Raw genomic sequence first — 15,358 nt, forward strand, 5'->3', positions numbered from 1 at the left:
TCCTCCTTTGTCTAAGCTAGTGAAGCTCTCGATCGTAAGCCAGCCTGCTTCAACAAAAGGAAGTTGCATTGAACGGCGGCCGGCTGTTTAAAAACGAACCACCGAGTTCTTCCGCTCACGCTTTGAAAGTAACGAAGGAAGTGAGGATGTTACAGCTATGATCCGTGCTATCATGTCGCTACATGAGCAGTGATCACGAAACTATGCAAACGGCCAAACGCGGAACTATAAACCGGAAAATTAGAGAGCACGTACTGTAACTTCAGATGCGACAAGGTCGGTGTGTTACGTCACTAGAAGACGTCACTTTCAGTCAGACGGAACTATAGGGTAGTAGCTTGGAATACAGTTAGAGCTATCGCAAGCTTTAACAATTTTAGGGAGAACTTTGGACCACATATATATGTAATTGGTTCGGAGGAAGGGAAAGGCGCAGTATCTGTAACACTTGCTATGTGGACACCTGAACCGCGCCGTAAGGGAAGGGAAGGAGGTTGGAGTGAAAGTGGAAAGAGAAATGAGAGCCGTAGTGGAGGGCTGCGGAGTAATTTCGACCACCTGGGGATCTTTAACGTGCGCTGACATCGCACAGCACACGAACGCCACTTCGTTTCGCCTCCATCGAAACGCAGCCGCCGTGGTCGGGTTCGAACCCGGGAACTCCGGGCAGTAGTCGGGCGTCTTACCACTGCACCACCCCGGCGGGGCGAACTTTGGACCACTGAAGTGCAATAAGGCGAAAGCCTCTAATAGTGCCGTGATCCGCAGCCCCCACCTACGGCACCTCTTTCTCTCTTTCTTATTTCCCTCCCATCTTCCTCCTTTTCCTTACGGTTCGGGTCAGGTTTCTGCGGAGAATTTAAACCTGTAAACAAATCTGAAATGCTGTCCATGGCTGCTGTACTCCGTCTGTTCCTCCTAGAAGTTTAGAAGGCGTTGGTACGTACATCGCACGCCCCTTGTCGAACACAATCAGCGTTCCGTTGAACGCATCAAAATTCACCGGCGTTTTATAATTGGTTTACAGGAGAGGAAACGCGCAATACTGTCACTCATGGAATCCCGCTACTGTGATCCTCATCGTAGATAATAATAATAATAATAATAATAATAATAATAATAATAATAATAATAATAATAATAATAATAATAATAATAATAATAATAATAATATTAATAATAATAATTGGTTCACAGGAAGGGAAAGGCGCAGAATCTGTCACACTTGCTCTGTGGACACCTGAACCGCGCCGTAAGGGAAGGGAGGAAGGTGGGAGTGAAAGTAGAAAGAGAGAAAGGGGAGCCGTAGTTTAGGGCTACGGAGTAATTTCGACCACCTGGGGGTCTTTAACGTGCGCTGACATCGCACAGCACACGGACGCCTCTTCGTTTCGCCTCCATCGAAACGCAGCCGCCGAGGTCGGGTTCGAACCCGGGTACTCCGGCACAGTAGTCGGGCGTCTTACCACTGCACCACCCTGGCGGGGCAAGGGAAGGGAGGGAGGTGGGAGTGAAAGTGGAAAGAGAGAAAGGGGAGTCGGCAGTGGAGGGCTATGAAGTAATTTCGACCACCTGGGGATATAGTGCTCTAGAATATTCTAGAGCACTATATCGTAGATGAGGAGAATTGTTGTCTGGTACAAAAATGAGCTTCCTTCCTTTTTAAAATAATCCTTGTGTAACACAGGAAGTTTACTCTGCATCTGATCTTGTGGTCTTGTTTGTGTGTTGATTCTATGTTATGTGTAAATTTTTTTACTATCTACAAATGCAATGCGTCGTGTTTGTTTGTGCTATTACACGTTACATTTGTCATATGTTGGTCTAAATTAAGCTAATGTCATGCAATGTGTGGTGTGTTGTTTTCTTGCTATTGTACGTGTGAAATTTTTTTGTAATTGTAAACTGTGTCGCGTTATATACCTGGTCTTGTTAAGGAAGAGATTGTTACTGAAATATATGCTGCAGAATCAGTTCGAGGCCTCGTCAGGCACCAATTGCTTTTTCTGTTCCTGCATTAGGCATTGTATTTGTTTTTATTTATTTATTGAATACCTGCATCGCCTTCGTGGCATTACAGCAGGGGGGGGGGGGGGGTAAACACTAAAACACTTGAAAGTACAATGAACATTATGCGCGCGCGCAGGCACACACACACACACACACACACACACACACACACACACACACACACACACACACACACACACACACACATATATATATATATATATATATATATATATATATATATATATATATATATATATATATATATATATATATATATATATATATATATATATATATATATATATATATATATATATATATATTTTACCGCGCACTGAGTACCCGAGTTCGCTATATCTGGATATATATATATATATATATATATATATATATATATATATATATATATATATATTCATTTTTTCTGCGAACAGTTCGCCACTGGAATGAGCTATCGCATGAAATTGTTTAAGAGTGAAACAATTTCATGCGATAGCTCATTCCAGTGGCGAACTGTTCGCAGAAAAAATGAATGCAGAAAAGCATCAGTTGTTGTGGCTGTAGGAAGAAGGAAGAAAAAATGCGCGGGCCTGCTACTAGTTTTGTAGCTGAGCCACCTCCGCTGGAAGTCGATGAACTACTTTTCATGCGTTGTACAATCGTGCTTATAAAATTGACTTATAATTATTGACTCATTCGATTCTAGCCTGACATATGCAATATATGATATAAAATTACGAAACTGGCTCATAGAAACTGAAGTTATGATAGCTATACTAAATCAGTGGAGTGTATTGAACTTGAGAAAAATCGCGCGGTAATTTTCGACGACCAGCGCCATACAGCACGTGGCGACATCCGTGCGTACTACAAGCGTGAATACAGAACTTCTCGCGTCGGGGAGCATATATTTCTCGCTATTTTGATTAATTGATTAATTTTATAGCATATGCTGCTGGTCAGTTCTGTAGCCCATGGACGATGGTATCGGTATGACGTTAACTTACCAGGAAAAAGAAAGAGAAGCCGTTACAACAGCTGGGTCTTAATTTGAGCAGCCAAATTTTATTATCGTTCGGTGCCACCATGCTTGGGTACAGCCACAGGCATGTTTTTAACGCCATTCAAAACTTCTTAATAGAAACAAAACATCTACCTTGCTAATATGCTTTGAAGTTTTAATCTGTACATATAAATCTTACTATTCTCCTACTGCGTGCGTTAGTATTTACTCTTTTATATTTTGGTTTATCATATTTACATTTCCTTCTCTATTCCCTAGCATTTATTTTTTTTTATTTTTGCGATGTAGTTATACATCTAAAAATCTAATATCTCTGCACCCCAATTCTTGGCCGATCCCCCTGTGTGGGTATGTGCCATCACATTAGAGGAGAACACCAACAACAGCCGTCGTCCACCACCTAAGCGGTGGCGGGTGCAATGACGGCCTACAACAGATTAAAAAAAATCCGATGGCTGGCTAGCCCCCGTCGCAAGCGGCGTTGACCTCCCGTCCCAGCCCCGTAGGGCCAGGAACAGCCGCCCTTCACCACCTCCCCTCTTCACCACATCAGTCCGCAGACCGCGTCCGCAAAATCGTGTTCGCAGCATTTGCGAGTAATTGCGAAGTGCTAGAGGTTAATGAGTAGTCAGTCGATAGAGGCTAACGTAATGTTGCTGCAGAAAAAATAATTAGGTCAAAGTTAATTAGGCAATTAATTACAGGCAAAAAAATGTAAAAGTTGTCCACAGCAATTGTGAGTAATTCAGAAGCGGTAGAAGTTAATGAGTGGTGTCAATCGATTGAGGGTGACGTAATGTGTCCGAAATAATATTTAGGCCAATAAGATAATGAGGTAATTAATTAGAGGCAGAACACAATTGTGTCCGCAGCAGTTGTGAGTAAATGAGAAGTCGTAGAGGTTAATTAGTGGTGTCAATCGATACAGGGTGACGTAATGTGTGCGCGAAAATAATTAGGCCAGTAAGTTAATTGGATAATAATTTGAGGCAGAAAATGAGAAAGTAAAGGCAAAAATGGTCTTATTAGCGAATGGCTTGGTGCCACATTTGAATGCATCAAATAATAAAATAGTTAAGTAAGTCAATTAAGGTGACGTCAAGGATGTGACGTCATGCAACCCGAAGTGGAGCCAATAAAGGGCATAGGAAGGGATTGGCGCGCAATTTCAAAGTACTAAGGATTAAAGTAGTTAAGGCAGTCAATTAGGGTGACGTCATGGATGTGACATCGCGCAACCAGAAGTAGAGCCGAAAAAGGGTATAGGAAGGGAGTGGCGCGCAATTTGAAAGTATCAAAGACTAAAATGAATAAACAAGTGAATTAATGTGACGTACATGATGTGACGTCACGCAACCGGAAGTAGAGCCAGAAAAGGGCATAGGAGGGGTTGGCGCGCAATTCGCAAAATCGTGTCCGCAGCAGTTGTAATTGAGAAGTCGTAGAGGTTATTGAGTGGTCTCAATCGACAGAGGGTGATGCAATGTGAGCGAAAAATAATTAGGCCGATAGGTTAACTAAGTAATTAATTACAGGCAAAAATGAAAAAGTAAAGGCGAAAATTGTCTTATTAGCGAATGGCTTGGCGCCACATTTGAATGTATCAAGTACTAAAATAGTTAATTAAATCAGTCAATTAGGGTGACATCAAAGATGGACGTCATGCAACCTGAAGTCGAGCCAGAAAAAGGCACAGGAAGGGATTGGCGCGCAATTTGAAAGTACCAAGGACTAAAGTAGTTATTTAAGGCTGCTTAGAGTGACGTCAAGGATGTGACGTCACGCAACCGGAAGTAAAGCCGAAAAGGGCATAGGAAGGGATTGGCGCGCAATTTGAAAGTACTGAAGACTAAATTGGGTAAACAAGAAGTGAATAAATATTACGTCAAGAATGTGACGTCACGCAAGTGAATATAGAGCCGAAAAAGGGCGTAGGAAGGAATTGGCGCGCAATTTGAAAGTACCAAAGACTAAAATGAATAAACAAGAAGTGAATTAACGTGACGTAGAAGATGTGATGTCACGCAACTGGAGGTAGAGCCGAAAAAGGGCATAGGAAGGGATTGGCGCGCAATTTGAAAGTACCAAAGGCTAAAATGGGTTTGGTTTGGTTTGGTAAAACTTTATTTCCCACAGTAGGGGTCCTGGAGGACACTCTGCTAGGCGCCAGGTGTAGAGGGCAGCTCCCACGTCGGCACAGAGAGCCCGAAGCTCTCCGCCGCCGCGCGGGCCTCCTGGACAGCCCGAAGCTGATCATGTAGGGAAGCACTTTTTAAAACTTTGTCCCAACGTTCCTTGTTCTTGACGTAGGCGTCGCTCGATGCACAACCACACAGCATATGGTTTAAGTCTACACGATCACTGCACCGTTCACACACATGTAGTCTGGGTCGATGTGCTTCATGCGCCAGGGGTTGGGGTATGATTTCGTTTGGAGCAAGCGTAACGTGACTGATTGGCTGCGGGTTAATTTCTTATCCGGGAGGGGAAAACAAGAAGTGAATTAAGCAACCAGAAGCAACCAACAGCAGGATCCGTGTCTTCGCATTACTCCAATGCAGATTCTGCAGTGTTCTATGATTTTTTTTTCTGGTGACGTCATCAGGATGATTGACAAGTGGACTCCCTCGGCATCCCGCGGAATGTGTATGCTGTGTGGTGCGACATTCGAGGAATGGCAAATGAAAGGCGCCACTCGGACACCTGAATCATACGCCAGGCGGGGTCAGCTTCGTATATGCGTGAATCGCCTGATAACGTCTTGAATGTGACGTCATCATGACGTCAGTTCCGGCTTAGCGTCACATCCGCTCATGACGTCATGACAGGGCTTCGGTATCCCGCGGAATCTCGCGGACACTTCTTGCGAATGCATTTTCACGCTGGCGAGTCATGAGCCACTGAAGGCTTTCACCTTTAACGACAACGACGAAATCCGGAGACATGGGCACATCGAAAGCTAAGCATTAACTGAAGCTAAAGAAACCCATTTGATGCCCAGTGCTCTTGCACACTCCTCGTGCCTTCTTTCTTGTCTTGCAATGTGGGCAATGTGCGCCGCTATGACAACAGCTGTCGGCCCAAAAACTGTTGGACGGAGAGGGTTGGGTGGCTGCCCCTGGCCCTAGGGGACTGGGAATGGTAGGCCCCCACCATTTGTGGCGGGAACTTGCCGGCCACCGGCTGTTGTACTTGTTGTAGGCTGTCATTGCACCTGCTACCGGTTCGGTGGCGGATGACGGCTGTTGCGACGCGCGTCTTTCTTTCTCTCTCTGTTCTTCATTTTCTTTCTTTCTCTCTTCTCTTTTCTCGTCTGTTCGCACGAGGCAGCGGAGGTGGCTTAGATACAGAGCCGGTAGCAGGCCCTTGCATTTTGTTTTGCTTATTCCTACAGTCGCAACAACAATATACTGTTGCTCTCAATGACCACAAATTCAGCAGCATAAATGCACTTACACGCTGTTCCCGTTAAAGAAACGATACGTTTAAGTATTTAGGGTGTATATTGTTCCGCATTTAAATATTACCATAGTTTCATCAGCCGAGACGTGGCATGAAAAACACGGGATATTGCTGTGACTCGACGGCTTCCTTCGTTACTTTGAAAGAGCAGAGACGGAAGAACTTACAGCAGTGCTTCCTCTTCTGAAACACACTGACATTCAAAGCACGGGGTTTGGTTTCAGAGCCAAACTGAGTTTACTGCCATCCTGTCGATAGAGGCCGTTTGCTTGTTTGCACAATGACATTTTTAGGCTTGAGAAATCTGGTGAAAGCGTGCTGGGTAAGCATATATCTGGCTGCAATGGCACGGAACAACCCCTTTAGGAGGAAATGAACAAAATTAAAGAACACTGCAGAATTTGCGTTGGAACAATGCGAAAGCACGGATGCTGCTGTTGGTTGCTTCTGGTTGCTTCTAGTTGCTTAATTCACTTCTTGTTTACCCATTTTAGCATTTGGTACTTTCAAATTGCGCGCCAATCCCTTTCTATGCCCTTTTTTTGTTTTTTTTTTTTTTGGCTCGACTTCATTTTGCGTGACGATGCGAATACCTGACGACTGAGTGATTGGGTGTACTGTAAAGCTCAGAAACTATTCAAAATCGGGTGTTTGACCGAAATCGCGCTTCCCCGACAGTAGAACAGCCAAAACCGCGCGCAACAAGCACTCAAAAGCAGCAGCTTTTCGGCGCGCAGCCGTAGTTTCTTTTTTTTTTTTTTTCTTTTTTTTTTTTTGCGCTTGCATCCGGATGCCTGCCTGTACACGAGCGGTCTCTGCGCAGAAAGCGAAAGGATCTCTGTCGGCGACGTATATCGCGCCCTGGTTGCTGCCGCTGTGCGGTTCGCAATTAGGGACTTCCTGTGGGTGGAAACGGAGCTCGCGGCTCTGGCACTTCCACGTCTTTCCGCGACGCGGATTCCACAAACGTGACCCCAGAGGCGTGCACGCCTTCCCGTGAACGGCTATGCGGCACAAGGGCTTCGCTGAAGTGAATGTAAGGGCTGATGTCATGGACACGGATGCGTTAGCTTCTCTTGCCATTTGCTGTTAGAAAAGAGCTCAGATTACACCTTTACTTTATACTTTACTGCGTATACAGCTGTCAGCACGCTTAACACGTGGCCTAACGGATGTTTGCACCACTTAGTGGTAGCAGCTTGGCAAGAAATCATGCAACAATATATGTTTGGGCCGGTGGTGGTCACCAGCGCCGTTTATAGTCACTCTAGCAGGCTATAGGGCCCATCAGCCACGAGCTCGAGCATTCGTGTTAAGCATGCCGACAGTTGTACAAGCACACCTTTCCTGGACGTCACCAACTGGCGCCATCTGTCGGTCGTCGATGGCGAACCCCACGCGCAATCGAGAGAGAAAATGCTTACTGAGATCTTGATACATTTTGAGCATTGATTTCTGCTATGCAATACAGTATTCTGCGACTACTAAAGCCGATCAACTACTTTTCATGCGTCGCATAATCGTGCTTATAAAACTGGCTTATAATTATTGACTCATTGGCTTCTAGCCTGACATGTAAGATATGATACAAAATTACGAACCTAACACATAAAAACTGAAGTTATGATAGCTATACTAAATCAGTGGAGTGTATTGAACTTGAGAAAAATCTCGCGGTAATTTTCGACGATCAGCGCCGTACAGTACGTGGCGACAGCCGTGAATTCTAAAAGCGTATGTCCAGAACTCTCGTGTCGGGGAGCATATTTTTCTCACTATCCTGATTAATTTATTAATTTTATACCCTATGCTGCTGGCCAGTTCTGTACCCGAGGACAATGGTCTCGGTGTGGCGCCAAAATACCAGGAAAAAGAAAAGATAATATATTTAGCACCAGGCAATCATGTTGGTGTGTCTGATTTATGGTCCTTAACGTCCTGAAGCAACTAGGGCAACGAGAGACGCCGTAGTGAAGGACTCCGTAAATTTCGAATATCTGGTGTTCTGTAACATGCGCTGACATCGCACATCACACGGGCGCCTTGTGTCTCACCCTCATCGAAATGCACCACAGAGACCGGGGTCGAACTTGGATCATCGGACTCACTGTTCGAGTACTTTAACCACTGAGTCATTGTGGCGGGGCAAACCGCAATGATATGAATAATGATGCTGCAATTCTGATGCAACTAAAAATTGCAAGAATAGTTCCACTCTTGCGCTGTGTCAACTGTTCATAGTCGATCACACTTGTCTGGGGTGTGCAGCGGTGTGCAGCTGAGCAAACTAAGTTACACCTCAACGCAATTACATCGTTACAGGCAATGAGCTTATGTTTGTGCCTCTCGAATGAAGTTGCGGCTGCGCCAGAGTTCAATAATTTTCATTTCTTGCAGTTGCCTATGCACAGCACAGCTTAATCGCTGTGCATAAGTTGGATCGACTCTGTGCTTTCTTGGAGGTACAGAAGTTTAGGATTGCTTGTGACTGGTGATTTTTTCTTTTAGTAAGAAGCATAATGCACTGAAAAGCAAAGTATAGTTTAGCCTGATCAAAGATTCAAAAACCGCATGAAACATGTAATATCTCAGCGGCTTTGAACCGTCTAACACTCTGGGTAGCCAATTTTATATTCGATAATTGCGGTATAAGCAGTATTTAAACGCACCGATCTCGGACGCCACAAAGAAAAGCAGTAGATTCTCATTCCGTTAATTTCGTTGTTTTATAGACTGCCTACGACATGGGGGAGCGCAAATAGATAAAAAAACGCTTGGCTTGCCTAAACTCAGTGGTATAAAGAGTACTCAGAATTTCGAAGGTGCACAGCCTTTATGACAAACACGTCCATCTACGCTGTAGTAATTACGTTGACTTAATTCCGTCGTACAAATTGGCTCCACGACATTTCCGGTTATGATAAAATATATGTGGAGTAACAGATTTACTATTAGTGGGTACTGCAACCACGCCATTAGGAAGTTTCAAGGAAGGGAGTCAATAGGAAGAGGGAAACAGCAGCTGTAGTGAAAGGCTCCGCGACAATTTCTATCTGAGATCATTGAGCATGCGACTTGCATAGCATGCATGCTTTGAGTATCGCTTCTAGTGAAATGGCCGCCGCGACCTAGTTTCATCCCGTGTCTGACGTTCACAGCCGATAGCCCTTGATGCACTACGTCGGTTCGGCCATGTAGGGCTCAAAAGAAGCCGGAAAAGAATGGTGCAGGCGGACCAAGATGACATGTTTTCTTTGTTTCTTGCTTATGTTTGTGAGCACGCCCGTGAAAAACACAGAGATAGGCATCACAAGTTGAGATCCCTAAGCCTGCCGCAACGAATAGTCTTTCCCCTGCAGGGAGACAGGACGTACATGAGGCATGTCCATAGAGGGTGTGTTGCTGTAGGGGAGGGGGTACAGGAACAGTTTGGTGTTCCAAAATCTACAACCTACTGGATGCTCCAATATTTCTTAGTCGAAATGCCACCGCCGTAGCCGCGCTTCGACCTCGTAATCTTGTGTTCAGCGTAAATAGCCCGGCTGCTGAGCCACGACACAGTACAAGGCTCAGGGAGGACATTCATGCATCTGTAAGTGGGAACAGGTACTGAAGCAACGACTGCCGATAGCTTCTGTTTTATGGCTGTGACAGTTCCTGCATAATCAAGTCGTGGTCCGGGCAGCTGGAGCGTCCAGTTGGACCGTGAGGATTCTGGAGATTCTAATCGATTGGCCATCTTCGCATGCCGGACGTGAAATAACGGGCCGCCCAAGACCGCTCGATGTCGCTGCATTTCAACTGCGTTGACACACGCAACCCTGCGACCTACTTTCGAACCTTCGAACCAAGAAAGAAGTACACCAAAATTATGCAGTGATATAGTTGGCCGTACAAGATGAGCTAAGCCAAGGTGGCAACACATCGTCAGATGACATCTAACGCCCTGCGAAATCGGTTCATCATTTCTCTTTAGTCTTGAGAATAAAAATAGAAGTGGGTGTAAAAAAAAATGACGTATCACGCAATATCCATGTTTCAGATATATACCATCGGTGCGACAGTGAGAAGGTAACAATGAGGGTGATAGCACAATCGCCGTGCTATTGTAGCTCTCTGTGACGCAATAATCCCCTAAAGCACATTTATTCGCTTTTGTCTGGCAAAGCTTACGAACGAATTTTTATGTTTTCTTTCCTGGCAAATAAAGAACGGCAGCTGAGAAATAAAAAAATTAAGATACGAATTGACAGTCTCACATTAGACATTGTGCAAAGCTCGGGGGCTCGAGCGTCCAGTTGGACCGTGAGGCTTCTAGAGATTCTAATCGATTTGCCATCGTCGATACGCATGCCGGACGTGAAATAACGGGCCGCCCAAGACCGCCCGATGTCGCTGCATTTCAACTGCGTTGACACACGCAACCTTGCGACCTACTTTCGAACCTTCGAACCAAGAAAGGAGTACACCAAAATTATGCAGTGATATAGCTAGTCGTACAAGGTGAGCTAAGCCAAGGTGGCAACACATCGTCAGATGCCATCTAACGCCCTGCGAAATCGGTTCATCATTTCTCTTTAGTCTTGAGAATAAAAATAGAAGTGGGTGTAAAAAAAAATGACGTATCACGCAATATCCATGTTTCAGATATATACCGTCGGTGCGACAGTGAGAAGGTAACAATGAGGGTGATAGCACAATCGCCGTGCTATTGTAGCTCTCTGTGACGCAATAATCCCCTAAAGCACATTTATTCGCTTTCGTCTGGCAAAGCTTACGAACGAATTTTTATGTTTTCTTTCCTGGTAAATAAAGAACGGCAGCTGAGAAAAAAAAATTAAGATACGAATTAACAGTCTCACATTAGACATTGTGCAAAGCTCGGGGGCTGTTTGGAGTCAATGTTAGTAAGCTGAGTATGATTAAGGCAGTCCGAGTCAATAGTACTGCGCGATATGTAATTACAGGAGCGCTATCCTGTATTAAAATGCGTAACAAGATCTCCCCTGATAACTATCGGCATATTTCATTAATGCAGATGCTGTAAAATGAGCGTATTATCACTTCACGCATTTATAATCATTTCGAACGGAATAAAACATTTTTTTCCTGTTCAAATCAGCATGGTTTCAAGAAAGATAACTCTTATTTCAATTTATTTTAATTTGCCACTGACTTGCATCTTAACATGGATGATAATCGGCAAACAGATTGCATTTTTCTAGATTTCTCAAGAGCATTGGAGCATAAGGCCAGCTGACTTCTAAATTATCTCTGTCTTTATTCGTTCACATTATCTTTGCTCCGTAACTTTCTCTCATTACGTGATCAGTTCACAGCTGTCAACGGCTTTTCCTCCCCGCTATGTGGGGTTACCCTCCGGGCTACCACTGGGAAGCGTACTTGGACAATTATTTTTTTCTAATTTACATTAACGGCATTCCCGATAACATTTAATCTCGTTTACGTCTTTTCACATTTGACTGTACTGTTTTCCGTAATATCACTTCCAAGGCTGACCACCTGACCCTTCAAGTGACCTTCATACTATTGTTGATTGGTGTAAAAACTGGCACATGAGTCTAACTACTACTAGATGCAAATTTGTTACCTTTAGCCACGCACATATTATTTCTAACTTAAACTACTATATGAATAACACTTTCATATCCAAGGTTATTCCGTAAATAAATATATATCGTGGTCCAGTTCACGCTAGATATTTCACGTTTTAGTCACAGTTCAACACTCAGCAATACAGCATCAAGGACATTGAGTTTCATACGCCAAAACTTAGCCCCATTCACAGACTCGCATATACAACATATGCTGACCCACGGTTCGAATTTGTCTCATCTATATAGTCTTTCAATCAGGAATGTTCACCCCTGGCAGGGTGGCGCAATGGTTACGGTGCTCGACTACTGTGCCCAAGGATGCGGGATCGAATGCCGGCCTCGGCGCGGCCGCTTTTCGGTGGAGGCGAGCAACACGATGCCCGTGTGCTGTGCGATGTCAGTGCACGTCTAAGGACCACAAGTGGTAGAAATTTCCGGAGTCTTCCACTACGGTGTCTCTCATATCCTGAGTCGCTTCGAGACGTTAAAACCCCACAAACCAAGCCAAAAATTCCCCGTGAAAAATTTTGCATCTATTGCCACGTTTCTCAGCTTAAAAACATTAAGTATATGCAGATACTTGAAATCCGTCGTTTAATTCTCTTTGTGTTTATTTCGTAAATACGTTTACACTGGTCATTGTTTTTGCCTCTGGAATCACCTCCCCGCTCTTCACTATAAGCTTATACAATCATCTTAGCTTCCATCGCATACACGGAAAATCTAAGACATTTATTTCATCCGCTTCACCTACAGCAATTAGGCTCTTGAATGGTCCTTCCTAACTGCATAGTTTCGTATCAAATCCTGAAGAGTTTAAAAGCACGTATATATGCATCTATCATCTTAGTATTGTTCCAAATGTGGAGCCAGTTTCAGTTGTCCCGAACGTTGTTTTCTGACGTGCCACGCTTTCAGCTGCACCTGATTAATTTTCTTTTGTGTACTCCCGTTTCGTTCATTTTCATTTTTTTTTTGCGATCGGCTTCATTCTTGCCTCGTTTTGGATCGTTCTTTTCGTGTATCCGCTTTGCAATGCTTCCGTCGTACCACTGTAGTGGTTCATTACCTCTGTATACCACTTCTTGACATGCCCTTCTCACTCGATACTCTTCAGGGTCTGTGAGGTACGGATAAATAAATAAATAAACAAATATTACACGGCTTGGTGCAAGGTAAGTTGCAATCAAGCGTTCTTTTATTGCGTGTTCAACGCTTTCATCAACTACTCACGAACTTACTTGACTACACGTGAGTAAAGAGTAAATTAACACACTACGATTGTTTTTTTCAAAAGTTGTTCACCGGGCCGTGATGAAAAAATAAAACAGGGAAATGAAGACCCCCATTGTTAGATAGTGTATATATAGGCCCGAACCTGTAAAACACGCGTCAACATCGAAGAGAAGTGAGCTTCTCACCGCAAATGAAGAAGTGAGCTTCTCATCGCAAATGAAGAAGTGAGCTTCTCACCGCAAATGGCACACCACATTAGAGACGGAAAATATAACACCGGCAAAAACTGCTTTCTGTGCATTAACAATTCCGTATGTCAGTGTTCTTTGCATACTCATAAGTTTCGGAGATGTTCTGGAAAAAAAAAAGTATCTGAACGTGAATTTTTCTCACATTCTTTAACATCACATAAGAAATCAATATATTCGCACACCTTCCCTCGGTAGGCTTCTAGATTTATTTTTACCTAATTACTTTCTAAAACGTGACTTTCTGATTTTTTTTCTTAAATACCAGTCTTGCTTATGTGCTGTACGTAAGCGCAGGAGGAGAATGAGGAGAAAACAGAGCAGGACAAGCTTCGAAAGCGAAATTTGTGTGAGCTTCAGAGGCTTACACCATTTCTATCAATATTTTCATAAAAGGTATCTTACAGTAATCTACGCTTGCCTGAAATTTATGTTCAGAAACGCCGCCCATTGATTTTGCATAGCAGATTTCATTACTCGCTGCGAGCGTTGAAAAGGTTTAAAAAAATTCTGCCAAGCGACGAATTAACTCTTAGATCTTTCCCATCAATATGTGCATAACAGAATCTCGTAACATTCCACACCTGCCTCTCAGTTAAAGGGGGTTCCATAATACTGGACTTGAGCTTCCCTTTATAGTTCGTGCCCCATTCAGGAAATTGTTTTCACTCTGTGCACACGAAATAGCCAACGGCCGACTTTAACGTGGGTTCTCAAACCACGCTCAGTCGTTGATGCAATTAAGCAGCGGTTTAAAACCACATGCCATTACACTAGCAGTTTGCACTGTATCTTGAGAAGGCTTAGAAAACCCTCAACGTGTACTAGCAAAAAAGGCCGCACAGGCTTCTGTGTTGCGATTGTGATCGCAGTACAACAGCCTACCAACGAGTTTCAGTCCCATTCCGGAGATGGATGCCCGAAGCAAACAAACCTGAGCTATAGGGTCTACTATACCTCAGCGTTCAGTCCGTGCTGTTTTAATTTCAAAGTAGGAGGTGCCCCTCCCATCCAAAGTGCCATTTCTCACACTAATGTAACACGGCAGCTTTTGAACTGCCTACCGGCCGCTGAAAAACGGTTGCTTCGCTAAAGCAAGAAAGCTGCGGCCTGGTGGTTGGCGATAAAGTAAAACAAGCTTCTATCCTCCTATTCAAAACCACAAGGGTGCGAAGGAATGGGCAAGTAGTACAAATAAAAGAACTCAAGCCAGAAATACAGCTGGCTTTCGCTTCGGCCAGCCCGCCCAAACTCGTAACTCTCCTCCGAACCGGAACCGGACGAACGGGACAAAATAAACAGCAGACGGCGCGCGAACGATCTTCCAACTCCAATTTAGAAACCAGAACTGAACCATAGTAAACAAAAAATAAGAGCTTCAACGGGAGGGAGTCCATAAAAACCAGACCCGTGAAATGGGGATTCCCTTTGTGAACGAGGCAGCCGCGCCACTTATGCTCAGTGCAGAAGAAAAACAAGAAACGCATTCGTCTGCGAAGAGCCGCGGAAGCAGACGACGTTGCAGACGAGCAGCAGACGACAGCGCGATGATGGCGATGGAAATACGGCTTTCCGCAACGCGCCGTCTTTCTTTTGTGGTGTTAGGAGCCGGCCGATGCTTGCTTGCTTGTTGTTTTTGTTTATTTCCGTACGTCGCATCACTATAAATGGAGCCTTCGTAGGCCCGCTTCTCTTATAACTTTTTTTTTCTTCCTGCGCGAGTAGATTTGGCGAGGCGTCATTATATTCGAATGAGA

At 44.2% G+C, this 15,358-nt stretch overlaps 1 protein-coding gene across 2 annotated transcripts in view; it reads right to left on the reverse strand.

The window, feature by feature from the left end:
- The window catches only part of Ppn (proteoglycan-like sulfated glycoprotein papilin), a 176,605-nt gene that overhangs the window by 106,193 nt on the left and 55,054 nt on the right, over positions 1 to 15,358 (reverse strand). The gene's annotated exons all lie outside the window — the stretch shown is intronic.

Source organism: Amblyomma maculatum, chromosome 10 (genome assembly GCF_055883805.1).
Source record: "Amblyomma maculatum isolate TAMU_Amacu chromosome 10, ASM5588380v1, whole genome shotgun sequence".
NCBI classification, from domain to species: Eukaryota; Metazoa; Arthropoda; class Arachnida; order Ixodida; family Ixodidae; genus Amblyomma; species Amblyomma maculatum.